General features: G+C 39.5%; 1 protein-coding gene across 2 annotated transcripts in view; it reads right to left on the bottom strand.

The window, feature by feature from the left end:
- Nucleotides 1-17,441, bottom strand: part of RASGEF1A (RasGEF domain family member 1A) — a 148,224-nt gene extending 130,783 nt beyond the window's left edge. For both annotated transcript variants that reach the window (XM_021526657.4, XM_021526659.4), the window contains exon 1: nt 16,981-17,441. The gene's annotated coding sequence lies outside the window, so the exon portion shown is untranslated. The remainder of the gene's footprint in view (nt 1-16,980) is intronic.
- Between the last annotated feature and the right edge of the window lie 325 nt (nt 17,442-17,766).

Genomic DNA, 17,766 nt, shown 5'->3' with positions numbered 1-17,766 from the left:
CATGAACTTGGATGGGCAAGCAATTAAGGCACTTCAGCTAATTTAGTAGCTGGCATGCTTAGGTTAGGTTTGGGTGTCTCTGCATAGCATTACACTATATGGTAATGGAAATGTGGAAAGAGCACAGTACATCTAAAGAATAACTTTTTGTCAAGCCACTCTTTTAGTCCTCCTGTGGTTTAGTTTTGATGTTCCACTGCCAAGGTCCCCGAGTTACTCAATGTATGATATTCTGCTTGAACTTCAAAAACTGAATATTTAGCTCTTGTATGCAACTCTGGCTTGAGATTGCCTGTGACCAGTCATGTATGGAAGAAAAAGCAGCTGCAGAAAAACCTTTTTATTGCATACGTTGAATAGGTCTGGTTCCCCTGCCTTTGTGTAAGCTTTTATTTCAGACACTTGCCTTGCAATTCCAGTATGTATAAAGTAAATTGAGCCATACCTCTCCAAACTTATCCCAGCTCTCCTCCAATCCAGCCTGTGTACCATCTGGAACTCCTAGGAAACCCAGGGGAAGTGCTGCATCTAGTGCACACCACAGTTAAACCCGAACCATACAGCTCAGAGGCACTGGCAGTAAACCTCTCTCACTTGTCATATTAGGAAGGAAACTTTCCTGAAAGCAGGCAATGTGGTTTCAAGAGATATTTTTTAGAGTTTTGAAACAGACACTTGCCTGTCTCACTTATGTACCCGGACCTACTAATTATTGTAGAGCATGTTTCATTATAAATCAAAATGTTCATTCTTGACTGGAAAAAGTTCAACCTCTTTCAATTAAATGAAAAATTCCAATTTCTTTAAACAAAGAAAATTAAAAAACCCCAAATCTTATAGCAAAACTGGTGAAAAATGCTACTCTGAAAGCTACTGTTGATAAGATATAAAATCAATACTGTTTAAGCTGATTGACATTTAACATCCATTTGACAGTTTTTATACCGTTGGTAGTTTTTAGTCCTTATAGTCAGAATATCATTCCATATTATACAGTTAAAGACTAATATATATCTATCTAAATTCTCTCTGAAGTGTTAGGTGGGCATATTTTTTCTTTGATCACAGAAATCCTCAGAATGTGCATTGTGTTAGAATTGAAAGCTCTCAAAATGCTCTGTGTGCCTGGTGTAAGTGAAGTGAATCTGCTCTATGGTATATTAGACTTGTGAACTCTTTTTTAAAATGGAAGCCGTTCTTTAAATGTAGCTGTTCTTTAAATGTTTTAGGCATAATTAGAATATACTGGGAGACAAATCCCAATGGAAATAAGCACAGAGTGTGATTGGCTCATGCAGGCTCTCCAAGCTGCTGCCTACCAGAGACACATAAAACATATAAAGAGTTCAGTCAGCTTTATAGCCAGGTGAAATAAGCATCTGCTTATCCTAGCAAGGTGATACAGCTTGCAAAGATATAAAAAAAGGAAATTTGCTCTGGTGGCTCCTTTACTATTTGTTGGCAAGGAACATTTGCTGCTAAATTTTTCAAAATGTTGAAGCTGATCTTTCTAACCCTTTACAGAGACTTGGGAGGCTAATATGGGAGGGAATGAGAAAACTCAGAAATTAGTCTTCCTAGCAACACACCTATTTCATCTTGGATTTGTAGTATGTGTGTAAAAAAGAGGAGGATGAACTTAAACAGCTGAGCAGAAGTTTATCTATGGCTTGTTTATTTTACCAAAACAACCAGTTATGGATGAAAGGTGCCTATTAGAAACAGGATTTATTGTAGGGGTGAAAAGAAATTGTATGTAACAAGAGTAGACACTTCCCCTCTGTATTTGTTTGATACAAAATAAGTAAAAACAGGATTTAATTTAATTTACCTACTCTATCTGCTGTATAATTGTATCTTGGGACTGTAGTATCTCCCTCAGGTAGGAATGGACAGTGAAGTGGAAATGTGAAACTAGAGTCTAAAATGCTGGCTGTTGGGTGTCAGGAGAGAGCAATTTTATTGAACAGTTTTTGACGTGGTGTTTGTTAAGAGTTTGGAAGAAAGCCATTTTTTTGAGCTAGTATAATAGCTGTGTGAAGTGGAAAGTAAATTTAATGCAGGAGCTAAGTCATTGCTTTGGCTGAGGAGATGAGATGTGAATTCAAAAAGATACTTCAGCCAGCTAAATATTGTGGCTGGTTTTTAAGCAAGTTTCTGTACACATACACTGTGGTTGTGTTTAAATAGATCCATAAATTTTTAAATATGACATTGTTTGGGGAATTTTATCTGTCTTCTTCAGCTTATAAAAGGCTGAGCAAGTGCTTAGGTGTTCAGAATAGCTAATCACTTCTTCTTGTTTACCATGGCCTATGGTTTGTTATGCCCCAGATTTTTCCCACCCCCTTGAAGTGAAATCTTAATTTATCCATCCTTAAAATGTGGCCATACATCCAGTTAATACTTGCTATTTGATATCTGATATTTGAAGGGCTTTGAAGGAAAATATGAAGATGGAAGGCACCAAAGAAGTGCAAAGTGTTATTCCTATTATACATCAGCTAAAACCAAAATATGTTCTCTCTAGAAGTAAAATCTGCCAAAGTTAGTAATTGTTGTAGTGGACTATCAGTAATTTATTCTAAACCCATGCAATGGAAATGTTCAAGTGTTAAAGACTACAGAATTTAGCTTTTCTAGATCTTTGCTTTTTAAAGGAGCAACAGATTAATCATTAATTTCTGGATGATGTACAGAACAATCTCTTCCCCATTCCATCTCATGGTGAAGATTATCCCTTCCTCTGCTTTTATTTTTCCCCTTCAGAGTAGCAAAATTTCTAAGTAATTGGAAGACAGGAGCTTTATTTATAGCCCCCCAGTTAGCTCACTGAGAGAAGAATTAATGCAAATCAGTTTATGCCTTCTAAAGAATGCTGCAATCATGTGATGCCTTTCTAAGGCATGAAAGATAAGGTATATCCAATTTAGAAGCTCTTGGTAAAGGTATATCCTATATGAACAAAAACCTTTACTGTTTTTAAATTAGAAATATACAACACAGAAAAAAAAGTGATATGTTTGTTTTAGCTAAAAAGTGTGTATAAATAATATAAATATTATTTATTTAATAAACAGCCTGTTAGACTACCTCCAACTCCTGACAATCACATCATTTGTGTAAAAGCTATGCTGCTATTTGTTAACACGGTTGCTGTGGCAACAGAAAACCTTCATCTCTTTGAGGTAAAATCAGAAGTGTGGTGAGTGTGGAAATGAACTGACTTTACACACACACAAATGCGTGCTTTGTCTCTTATTCCTCATTTCACAATACAAAAGGACTAAAGCTCTTCTCCTGTCTATTTAATTCTGGCGCTGGGGAGGGCGATTGGGAGTTCTGAGTGGTAAAATGTGAAACCCACGGAGGGACTGACACTACTGCCTGCTGGGCTGCCAGTGCTTCCAAGAGATGGGATCAGGTCTCAAATTGGCTTCTCATAGGCAATGCACCTGTAATAATAGATAATTATTATAGGGCTTAGATAAAACCAGCAGATACATGTTCAACTTGACTTGATTTTGTCCCTGGGCTTTTAAAGTAAAATATAGCTAAGACACTATGAGTCCATTTGAGAGAGCTGGATTTGAGCCTCTTGGAACCTGCAGTCCTTTGGTGGAGTTGTAGTACAAATTACTAAAAACATCTGTGATGCATGTTGCAGGCTGGCACAACCTGTGCGTTTGCATGGGAATTTCCATGCTGCTTCTGCTCTGGGAGTTGTATAGGAAGATCAGCCAATATGTCTAAAGCAATGTCATGATCTGTACCATATTCATGTACAATATCCATGAAATCATATGCTCTAGTTTAGGGAAAGGCATGGAATTCAGAAAATTGTATTTTTGTTAGAGGTAGTATAGTGTAGTTAATGACCTAAATCTATGGGGTTTAGTGAGCACAAGATTTTTTCCCATTTCTTTCTATAGAGCTGATCAACAAAGTAAGTCCTTTGCTGTTTGTAGTGTTTTCTGAGTTTTTTAAGTTGTATTTCAAGGCTGTTATTTGAGTACCCAGTGATAAGAAAAATAGTTGTAGAAATAACTTTTCATTTATGTATTGTGTTGTCAAAAATCTCCATTGTCCTGGTTTGAAACAGTTTTTTTTTCATTCTTCAGCACCTCCATAATGTGTGTGTCCTCAGTGGACAATGTAACTTAAAAAAAACAAAACAAAAAAAAATCTCTTTGTCTCTGATGTATAATATGCCATGTAGGAAAAACTAGCAAACATTAAACCACAAAGATACCTACCCAAATCTCCTTCAAACTTGAGAAGATGAAACCCTGCTTTTGAAAGAATCTATGGGCTTGTGCAAACCATATAGAGGAAATTATATTGAATCTAAAACTGGAATTAAGAAAACTTACAAAAACTTTACAATTAATAAGATTTGAAGTATAGATACCTTCAAATGCTTCAAATGAGTCTGGGCACAAAGATGCTGCATCGGACGACAAAAGGAAATTCCCCTCTGGAGACTGACTTTTAGAGATTCACTGTATTCCTGTAGTTACTGTTCTCATACTGTGAACAGGGGCTCAGAAGCTGCTTTTGTTGATTTACACAATTAGATTACAGAAAGGGAGCAGACCCAGGAGCGCACACAGTATTATTGGTCATGATGCTGAAACAGAATTTCCTACAAATCCTCATTCAGTTCCACATTTCCTTGAAAGAATAGGCACAGGCTATGCATATTTTGCAATATTAGCTGGCTGCTTATGGGATAGGATTGTTTGTAATGTTCCACAATCTGGTCAGTAGTCTACATGACAAGTAATATTTTTGTCATTCTTGGATTTTGTGTTTCAATTTTCAAGTTGTTTTCAAATTTGAAGTTTGTTTTTGTAGTTGCTATCATATTAGAAAGTTACCAAAAAAGGGAGTTTAAATCTATTAGCTGCACTGTTATTAAATTGCTTTTTGTATGAAGCCTTGAGGTTTGCAATCAAGCCCTTATGTAGGTCCATTCTCCTAGAAAGAAAGAGGTATGCCAGAAGGTTCCACTAAACTACGTATATATAGGGAGAGCAAGCAGTCTATAGAAGCCAATAAAGTGGCACCCTATGTTTCCAAATCAGCAAGCAACTAGAGTTTGATTAAAATTGCTATTGGATTCAGTGAGTTAGAGAGTTCTTACCTAGCACTATCTATAAAATTAATCAGCCACAAAATACCCCATGCAGATTGTCAAGCTCTTCACCCAGGAAGTTTTAGAGAATAAGCACAACTGGCACTTCAGATCCCCAGCAGTTTGTGATAAACCAGCATGCATTTTAGCACTTCATTGCTCATTGAGGCTGTCACACCTGCAATAAATGCACGTACACATAGTGCTGTTCCTAGCATGCTGCTTCATTGCAGGATTGGTTATGGCATCCATTGTCACTGACTGTCCCTTCCCTAAGCAGTTGCTTGTTCCTGGTTTCACATAAGCCATTTGGAACACAGCAGGGGATAAGCCTGCACAGGGAAGTTTGCTGTGAAAGCTTAAAGGCATCAGCATTGCAAGTACCCATTATATTGCCCCTGGAGAATGCTAAGGAAATAATGTGATCATTCGTTTGCATCTGAAGTTGTGTGGTAAAGCCTCAAAAGCTATGGCAGCACAGGCCAGAGGAGTTCCCCTACAACTCAGCACCTCAGTGGAGACCTGGCTGGGAATTCAGTTCCTAGTCAGTGATGAAATGAAAAGAAAGTACGTGTTTCTCTAGCTGCCAGAAGCCAGATCTCTTCAAAGCACTGTTTGCTATCTCATTAGTGCTTCTCACCCTGGCATTCATTAACCTTCTTCTGATGTGCTGTACAAGCTCTGTAGAATGAGGGAGTCACACTCCTTGCAATTTACAGTTCCAGCTAAACAGTTCTTACAATAGTATTAAGAATCTCCATTCCAGGCTGATCCAGGCCAGTAGCCCAGGATCTTATTTCCTAACCTGTCATTTATTAACCATGAACTAGCATCAATGTTAGATGACTGAGAGAAGGTAATATTTAGACTTTTATACTGGGTGGGCCTTTCTTTTGCCATAATGTGTAGCTGGAAGAATTAGACAATTCTTGTTGTCCAAGTCTTTGATACATTCAGGTTAGACTATTTCATGCTGAGCTTCTGGAGTAACTAAGTCTGCAAATCAACAAAATCCTACATTTCACTAGTTAGCTATTCCCCAGGTACACAGGGAAATTCTGTCCCAGAGTTGTCAGGGGCTGCTTTACAACCTTGGCAGTTTCCAATATTCTCACACATTATGGCAATCCACAAAATGGCTTTTCTGGACTTTTAGTGCAGTAGGTGCTGCTCTGGACATAATTCTGGATTTCTACATTTGCTGGCTGCAGTCAGCAGGATCTCCCATGCACCTCTGCAGTGGGATCCACAGGGGATGTGACCTCAGTGGGACTGAACAGTGGAGTGGGTAGGAATGCAATTTGCTGCAGATCAGACTATTACTGTAAGTCAAACGAGTGTATAATAAAGTATTTTGAAATAGTCCTGCAATACTGGTAAGGTAGAAGTGGGCATTGGTTTTTCTGTTGCCTTCTTTCTGATTGCTTGAGTCTAGATGTTTTGCTCAGGTGATTCTGTAGTACAAGGTCAGCTTGTTCATTACTAGAATGTAGCTTTTGTTTCTCCCCAGAGTTTAATTTCTAAACCTCAGATCTGCTGCACTGTAAGACAATAGATGGTTAGAATGGATTTCAGAAAGTTATTGTTCAGTGTGTTCCAAGGTTGCTACTTCATACTTTTTTGTAATTACAGTCTCCATCCAACTTATTTGTAACGTTTGGGTGATTTGAATTGAAGTATGCTATGGTTTTTTGTGTTGTTCTTTTTTCTATTTTTAGTTTCACAGCCCCCCATGCCCTCCAACAAAAGAAATTTCATGAGATAATTTAATTGAGGAATCAGTTATAGTAGATAAATAGGTCTTATAGTGAATGCCGTGTAACTATGGAGTGTAATCATTTCCCTAAATAGTGCCCCATGTTTTGACTTGAAGCAATTTGTCCCTCGTTGTTGATTTACAAGTTTTGGTTGTGTTCAGGCTTCCAATGAGTTTTAGCAGTGTTGGGAAGAGCAAGGAGCCAACCACTGTGCAAGTTTACAGCCTGTACTTGGTGACTTCCATCAAGATAGATCATTACCCTCAAGAATTTGTGATTAAAAATTACTCCTCCTCTTTTCAGTTCGGTCAGCAGAACATTGAGTCTAATTTTAGGCCAGTGCTGACCTAATTTTAGGAAACTGAGTTCCTGTGGGTCCTGTGTTACTCCCTAGCCTGTTTTCTGTGAGCCCCTCTTACAAGGGAATTATGAGGCTTGTCTTGGAGTCTAAAAATCTTGACCAAAGGCAACACTTAGAGCTATTTTCATATGGGCACTTGTTGCTTCCATGAGCTATACCCTGTCGTAACCTTTCTTTTAAGGCTTTCTTTAGGTAGCAGTTGTTCTGATTTATTGCTGCTTTTATGCAGTAAAAGATGGGGCAAAAAGGGAAATCAAATTATCTGAATTCTTTTCAACCCAATACATTTCTCAGTGTATTTCAAATGCTAGTATTCAAGTCTACTTGATATGGCTCATTTTGATGTGAAAGCTTAGGTCTATAAATAATAAATTAAATGTATCATAGCTTACCAAACAAATAGTTTCTAGGAGAAGAGCAAGTGATTCCACTCACTTAGGTACTTATTTATTGCACAAGCATTTATACAAGTGGGAGGAGGACATTAGCTTGAACCATTTCTCTTGGATTACAGACAATCCCTTCTTCTTTTTGAAACAGTGATGACTCTTACAGAAATGGCTGGAGAACAGAGTGAGCTAAAAGAAAGTGCTCCTTTCAGGGAAGCTAAGCACACCGTGCCCGCTTCCCTTTGACACAGCAAAATGCCATTGTTTGGTTATTGCTTACACACTTTTCCTGTTTCAATGTACCTGAATCATCATGGCTGAATAGTATCCATTGTCTGTGATTAACTGTGAATAGGGGATGATGAAGTGGTGGTTTCCTGGAAAGGAGCAGAATTAATCTTCAGAATTCCCCATCCCTTATAAAAGGCCTTCTGACAATCTGAAAACTGACAAGTGTGAGCATTGTTAAAATTCATGTGGCTTGGAAAAAAGCCCTGTTGGATTGTCCATTTAAGCACATTTTTAGGCTGGAGGCTTTTACACCAGTTACAAATATATTGATTTCTAAAAAGAAATTATTGACCTTTAAAACCTCGGAGTCAGCTGCTGCCTGGCCTGTTGGAGACATTTGGTTGTTTATATTGACAGGTGAGAGCTGGCAGTTTGGAGTCAGAGCCTGGGCAGTGATCAGAACTGAGGGGTGGGTGATGGAAGCACAGGATTTACAAACACAGAATTACACAAGGCTCACTACAGAAGGCTGAGATACTACTTACAGGACATCAGTCTATATTCCAGGGGATCATAAGCTTAATTTCATTACTTCTTCTACCTTATTTCTGGGACACCTCCCATGCCATCTATGATTTGAAAAAGTTTAGTTTATTCTTCTGTGCCTATCCCACTTGTGCTGTCATAACAGTAATAACATTTTAGCAACATTAGGCTCTACTTTCTAAGCAGTTTAGTAGTTACAAACATGTATAATTGTATGTTTCTTAATGAGGGGTATATGTATGTAACAATAATTTTCATATTTACTAAAGGATGAATGGGCTATTTCTGCTGTGCCTTGTATTTACATTTTCACCTCAAAAAAGAAATTGTTTCCTAAGTTCAGGCAGAAGAGTGATTTTCTGGCTGTCAAAACATATCAAGAAATATTATATTAATGGGATATTAGTCACTGTGAATTAACAGTACATATCTGAAGATAAAAACAATGCTGTTATTTAGTGACTGTATGCTGATGATAGATTAAATAATACATATTGGGTTGCTTTTCTGTTGATTTTTCTTCTAGTTTTCCTTTCTTGAAATGTTCACCTAGTGTCACAGATGTTCTCATCCCCAGCAGGTTAACTGGCATAGAAAGCTTGGCTCTGGCAATCTAAGATGTTCAGAGAAAAGAGGTTGTAATTCATTTAGCACGGCACTGAGTCACAACAGGTGAAAATCAAATCCCCACTTAGTTCTACAGCTTTCCACTTTTATACTAGTGATATACTGGCACCCACATTTCTTCTGTTCAGTATTTCTTTCTTCAGCAGACTGCAGTTCCATACACCTTCAGTACAGGACTGTAATCTGTTCCTTCTGGATGGACACCCTTGTGCACTGGCAGTGGGAGACTAAAATGCCGTGTGGCTTCTGCTGTCTTGACAATTTATGGGTGCTGAACTATCCAGCAGAAGGATCAGAATTCATGGTCCCTATCCCGCTGTCACAGAGAAAATCCATTTGTCCCGCAGTGCTTCTGAATGTGATTGACAGGACAATGAAAGGTGTTGAATTGATTTTGTAGTGTGCCACAAACTAATGTCAGAGTGACAAGCTTGTTTTGCTGTGGTATCTGGACTCCAACAGCATCAGCCCCCATCCCTACACCAGCTCACCTCCAGCAGGCATTATCCCTGCTCCCATTGCATGAGGGCTGGGAGCTGAAGGGGCAGATGCTTTGGCAGAAGGTTTAGCTCTAAAGACATTCCTGTTCCTGCCCACAGTAATGGACCATCTTTATTCCTTTATTGATTAGTCTCTAAATCCACTGTAAGTGTCAGAAGTATTGAGACTAATGATGGAAAAAATACCTCTCTCTTTTCTTTTTCCCTTTCCCTTCCCTTATTTCTTTCCTTCATTTTCACATGTGCTCTATTGCTCCCTTTCTTGCCTCTGCTGTGTTCATTTTATTCATTAGCAGAACCAATCCTGCAAACAGATTTTTCTGGCAGCTGTAGTGAGTACTGAGGAGTTTCCTATGTAAATCCCACTATAATGCTGAACAGGGTTGTCTCTCTTTGTCCTGTTCTTTCCTACTGTGTAAAAGCCATCCTTCTGTTTTTAAAATCCTTTATGTTATGTATGCATTTGTCTCCAGACAACTTTATGCATTCTCTTTGCAAGAAATTGCACAGAATTAACATTTACATTTACCTTTTGAGGTGCAGCACTGATAATCTTTTGATTAATGTTAAACCTAGCAGCTATGCCTCTTTCCCCATTAGGTTATCCAAGAAACAGTGCTGAGGAAAAAGAACACTCAGGCAGGAAACTCCCAAAATTAGTAGTGTGATGTGACTGCAATTTTCCTGAGACTTCTGAAATTATAAGTTTTGGGGTTTTTCCTTATAACAAGTGGTAGAAGTGCCTGTCATCTCTTTTGAATTCTAGCTCAGGTCTTCTAACCAGTTTCCCTTTCTTCTTAAAGTTTCTCTTAGCTTTCTGTGAGAAATTAATTTTGAGATTAAATTGCCACATCAAGACAGGATGAATGTGCTGCAAGACAGAGGGCTTTAGGTTAGCTGGTGTGAAGAGACAGGAATGATCCCACTCTGTTGTGATCAGCAGCTGTAAGGTCCTGCACTTGCAGCTTGTATTATCATTTTTGAGATCTAAAACTATTTTTATAATAATGGACTTGCGTATATAAGATACTAGGTTTAGCACAGGTAAAATTGGATGAAATGACAGGGTTGCTGTGGTATGCTGGAAGTCAGACTCATTCAATGGTCCCATTTGACTTTAATATTTATGGATTGTTTTGTTTTTGTTTTCTTTTTTTTTTTTTTCATCAAATATCAAACTTCATTGCAAGTACAAAAATCCAATTTAATTATTTACAGCTCCTGAGGTTTCAAACCCATTAAACAGCAGATAGGCTCAGTAATTGTTTTATTACTACTACTGAAAGTGTAATAATACTAGTGGCAACAGAGGACAGTGAGCAAAACAATGAGAGAAATGTAAAGTCATAAATAAAATCATTAAAGCTGTTTCACATGGGATAACCACCAATGTCAGGTTAATGTTTCACACCACAGACAGCAGGTTTAATTAACTCTTTCTTTCATTTCTTTCCTGAAGAAACTAGCTGTAGCAATATTTGGCTTTCTTAGAAGTGCAGAGCTTTCTGTATTGGTCCTTTCCTCTCAAATCAGTCACCAGCTAAAAAGAAGTTAACAACTGTAACATAGTAGGTGCTTTCTGAAGCTCCTGGTAACATGGAGGTTGTCTATTTTAGTTCTGTCCTGGCCCAGTTCTGCTCTGTTTTGCTCTCCAAGAGCAGTAAATGGGATATGCACAGTTCCAGGTGGCTCCGGGCAGGGCATTGTTCTGCTTCACACACCCCGGTGGTGTCCCCAGGAAGGAAGCCTGAACCATGTCCTGGCATGGCAGGGACCTATGTGTTTTGTGACCTGAACTGTGTCCTGGAGTTTTATGGGATAATTTCTTATTTATTATATATTTAGTGTGTTAGACATGACACAGTAGTGGTTGTAAAGTTGTGAGGAAGGTAGTGTTTGTAGGTGTTTAGAAACTGAAGAAAGGCTACTTAGCTCAAAGATTCCATGTTCTTTTACATTTATGTGAGGATGCCTGTTTAAATTTATTCTTTTCCTAGAACCTTGCCTCAAATGTGATTAGTAAAGCTGTGGTTGTATTTCTGTTTTGATGGTGGGTTTTGGCTTCTTTAGGATCTGGAACCTTGTGGTATCACACATGCACGTATGTGTATACAGTACACAGTTTCATAGGATTTTTGAGTGCTTTGAGTTCCATGACAGACTCTAATGTTTGTAACTTAGGAAAAAACTCAAGTATTTTCATTGCAAAAGTGGGAAAGAAGTCTTTAACAGAGTTATGTATCTCATTTTCTTTTACCACCACACACTTTGTGCTCTTGTACATCTTGATGCATTGATCTTGTCCCATAAACCTTCAGTATCTTTATAACACAAAAAATCATTTGCTACATGATTTTGAGTACCATGTGGCTCCAGGCTCCAAGCTTCCTTATAAATGAATCATTTACTTGGCTTTTACTCTGGTTGCTTCACCATGTGGATCCTGCTATTGTCCTCTGCATAACCTACAGATTCACTTGGATGATGCATGTTTCACTAAACGTTACCCAACACTGCTGGTGCCCCAAGGGATAAGAACATTTTTCTGAAATATACACCGTTAACATGAAAAGGTTGGGAAAGACATGAGGAGAAATAGGAAGGAAAAGCCATACAGATTTTGCTGAGTATAACTGAAAATTCATATTGTCTAACATCCATTTCAGAAGTGCCATCCAACTGCTCTACAGAGTGTACTCTTTGCTCTCAGAAGTGTTTCCCATGGGACAAATAGTTTATTCGCACAGGTTGTCTTTAACACAACATTTCTAAACTAGCCAACAAGTCAGTAATGAGATTGCCTCAAAACCTAAAGAGAATACATGTCTAGCATACTTAGCTTCCTCATAATTTTTTGAGATTTGAATTACAATCAAAGGAATACAAACAAGCAAGCTGATATTGAATGAAAAGACTTTTCACATGTTAATGAACTGAAAGAGAAGAAAAGTTATTTTCCTGTTGGTTTAGATTTTAAAGATTTCAGTTTTCAAAAATCCAGATTATTGGACAAAGCTTGAGTATGGGAAAAGCTACTTTGTGATGAACACAATATTGTTTTTATTTTGTTTGAGGAAGAAAGAACTAAAATGGTGCCTTGGAATCTGTATCATCTATTTTTAATGTAGAGAAAATGCAGACCACTGAATTAAATAAATACAGAAATAATATAGATTTTAATGGAAAAATAATTAGTCCTAACAAAATAATTAAACAGAAACCTGAAATTCCTGATTTTTTTTTTGACAAAGTCTGTTCAAAATCAGTTGTGATTAAAACAGACATCTTACTTTGCATTTATTAGATTCTGATGCTATTTTCATACATATATGCTGAGATACACTACACATTTCTTATATTACTCCTTTATGTTTCAGTTGGATGTGCCATTCACCAGTGTAGGTGGTCAAAGGTTCAATTCCATTGGATTGAAAATACTAAAAGTGTGATAAAGTTTGTTGGAAAATGCAAGAATTGAAGGTAAAGAACGCAATAGCTCTTATCCACCAAGTACATTCATCACTAACTTACAGAGTGTTTGACAGATGCCAAGAAAGAGTATTTCACCCAGAGGGTGGCCGGCCACTGGAACAGCCTCCCCAGGGTAGTGGGCACAGCTCCAAGGCTGGCTGAGTTCAGGAAGTGTTTGAACAACTCTCAGGCACATGGTGTGACTCCTGGGGATGGTGCAGGGCCAGGAGTTGGACTCGATGATCCTGATGGGTCCCTTCCAATTCAAAATATTCTATCAACTTATAATTCTAAGACTTTTTTACTTAAAGAAAAATGTTCTCCTCAAATGGTAATGTCTAAACATGAGGGTTGGATGCCTGTTTTGCATCACATATGTGCCTTACTTTAACCCTTATGAACGTCCTCAGTCTTAGACTAAGATTAGATTTGATCCTAATTGATGAGAGCATATTACAAGAAAATTGTGGAAAGCAATATAACAAGTGTGCAAAGTGTTCCCTATTATAAACATAGGGCTTGCATGATGGTATTTCAACTTGAAATACCATCTTAATTCTAATTAATAGAACTTTTCAAAGTATTACTTGTAGATGCAGTTGGCTTACCTTACAACAAAGTACTATGCAGCGGGGAGGAGGTAACCTTAATTCTGTTCAGGGTGCAGGGACTAGATCTACAGCTGCTGGATCTACAGCGGCATTAACAGAGAGCTATGAAAGTTACTAAGTATGGTTGTTTCAAGGGAGATGAAACTTAATACATTTTTGCAGACCTCTCTGCAGAATATACATTGTCAAGTAGTTGGGATGGATTTGATACCTTTCTAGACGTTGTTATCAAGAACTTGTTCATTCCTCATGTGTAAAACCTTGTTGATTTGTTCAGAACTCTTCATTTTGGGTAGAGCTTTATATACAAACAAAATATACAGAAGTACCAGAGAACTGAGGAATCTTCTATTCAAGCTGATTTTCTGAGGGGAAGAACTTGGCTGAACATTTTGCTTTTCTAAATTAAATCAGTTACAAAACTGAATCCACTTAACTAACTGCAGCAGAACTACTGCCTCGCCTGGATTCAGTTTCTGGAGGTGAAATGCCAAGAGTGATGTAAAACTCAGAGCTGAGGGGATCCCTGGCTCCCATCAGAGCAGCTGCCTGACTCTTCTTTCAGCTCATTTGTGACTGGTTTAGTCTTCTAGGCTCAAGCAGAGCCCAGAGTTGAGCATGTCTCTGTCTTAGGGATGTTTCTTTCCAGTTCCAGGGTACCAGCTCTGCATTTTATTGCTCCCTGAACAGGTTTCATTGATAGTGGAGTCTCTATTTTGAGTAAAGTAGGTAGGACAGTAGGTAGCATTGTGCTGATTTTCCTTGTGCTGTCCTCACAGCTCACCACTAATGAATGACCCAAGAGTCTGATCATAGAGAAATAGCATTGGGAGGATTTGTTTGTTTATTTTGGTGAAAATATTATGCCAGAAATGAGGCTTCACAGAAATACCATGAAATACCAGAAAACCCCATGCCACTCATACAAGTCTTTCCACCTGGACCACAGCCAGACTAGTTTTCTGTCAGTGATGCTAAATGCCATACGTTTCCTTAATAATTCATCTTGCAACAAAAAGACTCAAATTAAAGCATGTGTTTCTGCTTTACAAACAGCTCCTTGCACATGTGCTGACTTTGCAGCTGCTTCCTGCACTCTTTGACTTCTGTAATTAGAGCAACTGGCCAGCCCAGCTAATGATATTAAACTGACTGGTCTAGAATGTCATTTATCTCAAGGGTTTAATTTGCTGAGTACAGGGCAGCACAATACAAGGTTTGCATGTGTTATGGCTGTAACTTGATTTTTTTTTTTTTTAGCTCTTGTTGCTAAGTTACAATAAACTGTTATCACGGTAAATTGTCTGCATTTAAATGGACTAAGATTCCACCTGAAAGGAGCCACCCAGATGAGAACTGATAATATACTGATGTCTCAGAAGAAAGGAATATAACACAGAAAAGCCCAAATTGTGAACAGGATAATTTTGTATTCTAGACATTAGCCAGACAGGCTCAGAAATAGCTGCTCAGACCCCAGAGACTATGACATGTGCTTCACTAGCAAGTGACTAAGAGCTGGTATACAATAAATAGGTACTAATTTTAAAATAAGTTACATTAATATTATCAACTTTTAATGGAATCACAATGATCTCTTGTCTGAATTGTACTTTAGAATTACTTTCCTTGGAAATAATCTGATACCCTTGCAGTCAGGCACCATATCTAAATGCTAGGAAAAACAAGTAAATTTTAAAAAAGTATCAAAGTCTCTGCACTTGTCGAAATGACTAGAAATAATCTTAAAACATAATGTTGGTAAATGCTTTTGCAAGTGGAAAATTGTGCCATATTCTGATGGAAAATGATGTAGAATACATGCTGGTACATCAAGATATTGTCCTACCTCTTTCCAAAGCTCTATATGAAATTCCTGAAAATTCTCTGCAAGAAGAACCTTTTCTCCCCTTATCTTTTTTAAAGAGTGCATGGAGAGGGTAGTAGCTAAGGGGAGTATTTATTGGTGCCATGTTTGAGTTCATTCCAAAAATATTCATGCTGGTTCTATGGACTGTGGTTCTTGGTGGCTACTGGGAAGCTGAGTGGTGGTTTTTTTTTTTTAATTGCTGATACCTGTTTGGTCACCTCCACGGGTGTGATCAGTGTGGGACATGTCATCTTCCTTGAGTAGAGAGTCCTTTTCACAGCAGGCCAGTTTTTTAAAAGGGTTTAAAAGTCAACTCTTAATAAACCTATTGCCAGTACACAAAGGGTCTGAACAAATAGAACGTGTAGGACATTGCAAAGAAACACCATAGTAATGTATAGGAAACAGATAAATTCAGTTGCAATTGTGACTCTTTCCATAGTACACAAAACCTGTAAACCAACTCAAATGTCTTCCACTGCAGTAATACCATTAAAATCCAAAGGTGAGATTCTAGGATTCTGTAATGTGCAGTAGCTGGTCTGATACTTTGTTTATAGGTCTAGAAAAATATGTTCCTGGGCTAATTTTAAAGGTGTCACCCTCCAAAGAAAGCCATTTGCTAAAAAGCATTGGATTGACAGAAATGAAGCTGTAGACATTCAGTGAAAGATTTCCATTAAAATCACAACTAAAAACTGTCAATCAACCCCAGCAGAAATCTGCTTAGATAACTCTGCTAGAAATACTGTACCTCCTCGGAAAATGGAAGAAGATTTTGCAAGGATTTCAGAATGGGGAGAAACAGCTTCTCCCTTTACTTTAAATTGTTTTACCAGAGACGTTTACTGTCCTTGCAAAAACCCTTCTGCAAGGCTGAATTTTTGATTCACAGCAGAAGCAGCAGAGAGGAATGCAGGCAGCATACGTAGTGCAGCACTGCCTGTGCTTCAGCAGACTTGTTCTGCTTTCCGTGACCACTACTTTTGAAAAGCCCGAAAATGGATCGCATCTATATGAGAAGCCCTCGGAGAGAGGGGGAATGACAGGGAAGCGTTTCTGTGGACTGTGGAATTTCAACTCATTAAAGTGATGAAACAACTGCTGTGGGAATGAATCCACACGGAGTCCATGACAGACGCCCGGTACACTCCATTCCCAGCAGCACAGCACAAAAGCCTCATCGTTTAGCAATATTGAGAAGCTTCTTGTAGCCATGGGAGCAGGTGGTAGTGCAGCCGCAGAAGTTGCATTAAGGGGAGAAAATGCAGTGACTGGGCTGTGTTTTGACCCGCCGCCTCTGCCCCCGGGGGTGGCTGGGTGGTGCACACGGGTGAACAGCAGGAGACAGACACACTGATGGCATGGCACGGCAGGTGCTCAGACACCCACCGCGCTAGCTGCTGCCGGTGCCAGCCTTCCCACGCAGCCTGGCACCCTCGGGTGGCTGTAGGGTAAAAAAGACACTTAAATCTCTTACCTTGGTCTAGTCCAGTGTAGCTTTTTGGCTGTTCTCCGTGCGCTACGAGAAACAGAGGAGAGAGCGCCGGACCCCAGTGAGTCATCCTAGACGGCAGAGAGGGCTGAGGGCTCGCTCCGGCTGCTGGCTGCCCGCGCTGTGTGACAGCTGCCGGCCGCCCGGGCGGCGAGCGCGGCCCATTCCGCAGCCCGCGGCGGGGGGGGCCGGCGGGCAGCGCCGGGGAGAGGGGCCGGCGGAGAGCGGCGAGAGCGGCGGGGGCAGGAACGTACCATGTGCCTCGGCCCCCGCCCCGCCGCTGCGCAGCCCGCGGCCGCTGCCCGAAGTTAGTTTTCAATGCGCGGTGCGCCCTCCGCTTATTGAGCCTCCGTGCGCCCGCCTCCGGAGCCCCTGCTCGGAGCAACTTCCCGGCATTTCGGCGCTTGCATTATCCTCCCTCTCCTTTGGAGGCTGGCGAGGATGCTCAGTGCAGAATATGCTCAGTAAAGTCTGTCTGTGGCCGTGCTAAAAGCAGCACTCGGCTTCTTGCAGCAATTTTATAGGCTGTCTATCTGGGAGTGAGAAACCAAGGGCAAGGGCGGTAATTCTAGCATCGGAGGGAAAAGGAAATAGCAAAAGGTGTTTGGAGCCACAAAACTGTACACAAGATAAGTGGGGGAGAGAAACATCTCTTGGTTACTCCTAACAGAAGAAGGCTGGGATAATTTCTCAGTCTCTAGGTTATCATCTCAGGACATGTTTCTGCAGATCAGAAATTGGTGCTAGAGACAGAACCCCTCCTGGGGATTC

The sequence above is a fragment of the Lonchura striata genome, chromosome 6 (assembly GCF_050655825.1).
Source record: "Lonchura striata isolate lonStrDom1 chromosome 6, ASM5065582v1, whole genome shotgun sequence".
NCBI lineage: Eukaryota > Metazoa > Chordata > Aves > Passeriformes > Estrildidae > Lonchura > Lonchura striata.
This window is presented reverse-complemented; position numbering and strand designations above follow the sequence as displayed.